This window comes from Lepus europaeus, chromosome 5 (genome assembly GCF_033115175.1).
Source record: "Lepus europaeus isolate LE1 chromosome 5, mLepTim1.pri, whole genome shotgun sequence".
Lineage (NCBI taxonomy): Eukaryota > Metazoa > Chordata > Mammalia > Lagomorpha > Leporidae > Lepus > Lepus europaeus.
The window spans coordinates 93,434,021-93,439,921 of record NC_084831.1 but is presented as its reverse complement, the minus strand read 5'-3'; the positions used below and the strand labels follow the sequence as shown (position 1 = coordinate 93,439,921).

General features: G+C 40.4%; 1 pseudogene; it reads right to left on the bottom strand.

Moving 5' to 3' along the window:
* Positions 1-1,003: 1,003 nt before the first annotated feature.
* LOC133759148 (X-ray repair cross-complementing protein 6-like) lies at positions 1,004-5,213 on the bottom strand (annotated as a pseudogene).
* Positions 5,214-5,901: the final 688 nt, after the last annotated feature.

The window sequence follows — 5,901 nt, the reverse complement described above, 5'->3', positions numbered from 1 at the left end:
TGGTGTGCTTTGTTCTCTTTGCTGTATCCAAGACTGTGCTGTGGAGAGCTCCTGTCATTTCTTTACTGCAGTTTTCCCTCGGTCCATCTCCTGGACATGTAGTCCTGTCTTTGTTGTTCTGGTTCTTCTCGGTGGCAGAGATGGGATCCAGAACCTCAGTATTCACCTATCCTGGGTCCTCTCCCTGATCTGTCTTCCTCATCTTTGTCCATGGCTTTGATGACTGTCTTCAGAGCACTTTGCATTGCTTTCTGCCAGCCAGCTTAGTTTTCTGCTATTCATGAATTAACTTCGTTGATTCATATGTTTTCTGAATTAATAACTAGTAAGACTCTATAATGCATTATGTACTATTCTAAGTTCTGAGGTGACCCATTGAGAAAAAGTCACTGCTCCTGGGCATCTTTCTATGAGTTGGAAAAATGACAACACACGAATGAACATGAAATACTCCCTCTAGAACCACAATGTCTTTATGAAGAAAACCGAATCACATAACTGGAGAAAGAGTAGAGGGTGCTATTTATAGAGGGACCAGAGGCATTGGCTCCGAGAATACGAGATTTGAGAAGAGGACCTGAGTAGGGGAACAAGTCCTACAGATGTCTGGTGGAAAGACAATCCCATTCAGAAGAAACAGCAACTGTCAAGACCTGAAATAGTAGCAACCTTGTTTTGTAACTGTCAGCTCAAGTAGTATTTCTTATTCTTTCAATCATTTGGCTTGGGTATTTGTTTCAAATTGTTTGAAGTAAGACTTCAAAATGTAGCAGAGGAATGCCTTATATAAAGAAACTGAAGGTGCCTTCCTTTTTTTTTTTTTCTTGGCCGAGTACAAAGTTAGGGCTCTCATGGCAAAGGGGGAGGGTGGCTCAGTCTCCGTGGCGATAGAAAGTCTCAGAAATGTCAAGTCGCTCAACTTCTCAAGCTTCTCAGGAAGTTATTTGTAGCTCAGGAGAAAAACTTTTCCACTTGGTGAGAAGAATGAAGTCTGGCAGCTTGGCTACATTGTAGATGGGTCTCTGATCAGCCCTTCTGGAAGTGCCTGGTGTGGGTGTCCAGCAATTTCTGTGTCTTTCAGCACCCTGGGCAGCCTGCACAACCTGGAGGTCTCCTTCAGTATGGGCACTGTGCATTTTCCCAGCATGCCCTTGCTGAAGTGGGCCTTCAGCCCTTCTTCCTATGACTCTACCTTGGATCTTCCAGGAATTTCATCATCTTGTTTTCACTAAGTAATTTTTCCCTCTGGATTCTAACCTGATAGGTAGACAACTTCTTTAAAATCATCTACCAGGGCGCTTTGTCTTTTAATTCAGACTTTGGCAATATTAGGCCTACTGCTTGTTCAGACCCCATCAAATCCAAAGCTGAGGCTGCTAGGATCCTTAAGTACTGCTGCATCACTGGGTTCTCAAAGATGTCACTTCCGTATTTGGAGCAGAGCTTTGGAATAATAGCCTTCACACATCTGTCTACGTGCTCTGGGTTGTCCAGGGTTCTGTATAGGGCAATTTCCATTTATCATCTGCACAGAGTAGGAAAACAAGCTGGGAGCCTGGATGAGTGACATCAATTTTCTTGTTATTTAGTTCCTCTTCCTGGGGCACCAATGTAACAAAATCAGGTTATTGCAGGGTGTATGTCTACACAATGCTAGGACCTCTGTCTTGAGTTACTTGGTGAGCAGAGCAATGTGCAGAGTTGAGCCGCCCAAGAACTCCAATAGATCTGAGGCCTCTTGGTGTCACTGGGCAGAAGAGAACTCTGGATTTATCTTAAATGTCTGGATCTTAGTTTTCACTGGTTCAACTGGCTCCTGACACAGGCCCACTGGAGGAGACCTTGTAGCCATCTAAACTATATTCTATACGCCCACTGTGAGTGCTTCATCTTTGTGGACCTTAAGTTTATCCCTGTAGATTACTTGCTTCCTGGTCTCCTTGGCACAAACCTTCCTCAGGAGGTCTTCTAGTTTGCCCAGTTCTTCAAACTAAATATTTTGTTCCTAACCCTCTGTGATGCTGATGATACCTCTGTAGAACAAGAATAAGTCAAAGCCCGCACATTTCTTCAAGTGCATCAAGTCAAGGTAGATAATTGTGTTATAAAGATCTCTGGTGTTGGCCCTGCATAATCTGGCTTTGGCATTGTCATTGCTGTATGGAATCATCTTTATTGGTGAACAGTGATCCTCTTGAGCAGGACATTGACATTGATGAAGAGATTGGCACAGACCCACAACACTTTGCTTAATGAGTAGTTAGATCCATGGCCAATTCTGTCCTGGAAATGTTTTTCCCCTGGGTACCCTTAAGCTCATCAAGCTCTAGCATTATTTATTTAGCACCTGGATTATCCAACTCTTAGAAGACCTAAATATTTTTGAAATTCACTGCAGGTTTGTTTTCTTGAAACCATAGAATACCACTGCCAAAAGAGACCCATCACTGCCTATGATCTTATCAGTTTACATACTCTGAATATACTGATGCTAATATCAAAAAGATTAATTAACCCTCATCCTGAGAATCAAACATAGCCCTGGAGGCATCAACGAAGAAAGTCAAACATCTTTTCCTGGATTTTTCTATCTTCTACCTGCCTCAGAGTTCTCTTATTTTTCATCTTCAGTTTTGTAATAAGACTCCTGCCCTGACTTGTTGGTTACTACTTGTTACTTTGGTGCAGGGAAAAGAACCCTCTCTGGAGATTTCTAAGATTAGGTTGCTTAAGTGTTTGATATAGAATTGATCTGGCTTTATTAGGACTCGGAGCTGATGTTCAGTTGGGATTTGCAGGTATATTGGTCATTTTCTGTTCTTCTATTATTCATTCATTAAAAGTATTTGTTGACACAAAAGTTGTTTCAGACTTGGTTTTAAAAGTGGAGAATTTCAGTTGTCAGATAAATCATGGTCCTTGCCATTAGAATATTGTTCTTTGGTTTTTAAGATCAGCTGTAATAATGACATGGACATTAAAGAACATAGATTCTGGAGTCAATATTTATTTTATGATGCTGCTATCTACTAAGTTTGTATGTTATCCAGTTTATGCTTCAAATTTCAATTTTCTTAAATGGGAACTTACTCATTCCACAAATATTTATTGGTGTATTACCATGTGCCAGACACTGTCATAGGTGCTTTGGCATATAATAATAAACACAATAGACAAAATGAAATAATATATTGAATGAGCATTTGACCTAGTGATTAAGATACCATTGGGATGCCCACATCCCACATCAGAGTACCTGGACTCAAGTCCTGACTCTGCTTCCAATTCCAGATTCCTAGTGATGTGTTTCCTGGGAAGCAGCAGGTAGTAGCTTAGTTGGTTTATCTCCCTTAGAACATGACCACAATACTGTTGTGTAGCAGCTGTGTTATGGTTATGAGGTAACCACACAAACCAAAGTAAATATGAGGTGGTTAAATGGAAAGCTAGAATGAGTGTGGCTCACCACGGGCATTATGCAGTTGCCAAATCAGCCTTAGACTTCCTACTTAAAAATTCTTTGTATAAGTGCAAAACATACTCAAATTTGTCTAAGACATATTTGCATTTTTGAGAGAGTGAGGAATAATTTCTGCTATTCAAAGTTGAATGTATCCATTAGACAATATAAGATTGCTGGATGGCTGGCTCACTTGGCTAATCCTCCTCCTGCAGTGCTGGCACCCCGGATTCTAGTCCCGGTTGGGGTGCCAGATTCTGTCCTGGTTGCTTCTCTTCCAGTCCAGCTCTCTGCTGTGGCCCAGGAAGGCAGTGGAGGATGCCCAAGTGCTTGGGCCCTGCACCGGCATGGGAGACCAGGAGAAGCACCTGGCTCTTAGCTTCAGATCGACGCAGCGCACCGGCTGTAGCGGCCATTTGGGGGGTGAACCAACGGAAGGAAGACCTTTCTCTCTGTCTCTCTCTCTCACTGTCCAACTCTGCCTGTTAAAAAAAAAAGATTGCTGGATGCCATTGTCTACCAAGATATATAATTGCACAATTAGGGGGTTATTGCCCAAGGTACAAGTTCTTTTTTGCCAACAAATAAAATATATGGCTCTGTTCCTGTCCCACAATTCAGTCTTGTCACTACATATACATCTTTTACCCACAAATTTCATGTACCCTATCTTAAATCAATTTGAGCCACACATATAAGCTAACATGAAGGAAATGGCCAAGCCTCTTCCTATAACGTGTGGACAAAGCTTCCTTCTAACGGATGTCCCTATATCCACTGCGTGCTCAGAAGTAAACATGGTTAGGATTACTGATGTCATTCCTGCCAAAAACAATTTTCTGCCATTTCTTTAGTGGTATCTGTTTACACATAGAATTGTGGCATATTCACATCTGTGCTTTTCTCGTTTTCAAGAGGTTTTAGTTATAGAAAATCAGCTCATTTTTCTATAAATAAACGTTTTCATTTTCCATTAGTTACAAGTGAAACAACCTGGATTTTTAAAAATATATTCATACCTTTATTTCAGCTGCTAAATAAATGAGCTTTTTATTTAAAGCTATAAGAGAAAATTATTTAGGTTGATTCTCTTCAAAGTTCTTTCTCTCCTCACCCATTTATCTGTCTTCAACTCCTAAAATACAGCTTGAGATGTACTTGTGGGCAGATGTATTTTTCATACATTTGGTAGGAAATAAAATGTTGAGGGAAAAATCCAAATTTCAATGGCATCATTATATTTAAATCTGGATTCAATTTGACCATTATGAGTAAAGAATATATCACTTCATTTAAACTGGCTTTTTGTCTATAGGTCCCTACATAATTGTCCATCACCCTTGGCAATGGTTTGTCAGAAATCACCAGGCTGTGTCATTGTTTCTCCCCCTGCTCTGCTGTGCTTCACTGTGCCAGCCAGCCATTTTCCTTTAGACTTCAGTACCGGAGATGATCCCTTAGGCATTTCTTTCACTTGTAGAGTTGAAGTCTGCACTTTTCTGGTATTAAGACTTCAGGATTCCTTCCATTCCTTCTAAAAGCTGCAGGAAACATATATATATATATATACACACACACACATATATATATATGTATACATATATATTTATATGTATGCATATATATTCTCCAATTAAATTTATTTTTGGTCTCCATTAACTTCACTATAAAACCTACCCTCACACTCAGTGATGTCTCTCAAAATTGTATAATGGGGCCTACCACTTAGTAGGTACTCAATGTCTTCAGTCATTCTTTGGAAAAAATATCAAGTTGCTCATATTTTGTCCTGTTGTACATTTCCAATGCCATCTCTCAACTCTGCCAAAGAATACTCCATAGTTTGTTTATTTCAAACTTTGGTCTTTACATGTTTTCTCACATGTTTGGGATCTTTCAAAGGGGGAATTTCTCCTTTCTAGAGTACACTGTTTTCTCTCTTAACTACCTGGCAAAGTCCAGGCTCAGATCAAGGGTCAGTTCCTACTCTCTCAGTCCTCATTATGTACTCCAGATAGAGTCAGAAATGCTGCCTGCATACCATAATCTAGCCTTCATTGCTTTAGAAGATTTAAGAATACACGCAATAATAAGGAAGAGGTGCTTTTTATGGGGAAGGCCAATTGATCACTCTGATTGCTTAGGGTGACATTTATTTGTTTGCCTGGTGACCTCACCACAGTCCAGAATCAGACCCTGATCTCCTCTGCTCAGAAACCAGCATCAAACATGTCTCTCTTAGGAAGAATGATTGCACATCACAATGCTAACTCATGCTAAAGGACCTCCCAGGGGCCATCTGTCAATGGAAATGAGACCCATCTGTGAGGCTGTTTTGACAGCCACGTTTGTCTGATAAGTAACTTTGCTCCCCATAGTTAGGTTACAGTGAAAACCAAATTAAAAGGAGATATCTGATGAGGATACAATCAGAATAAGAG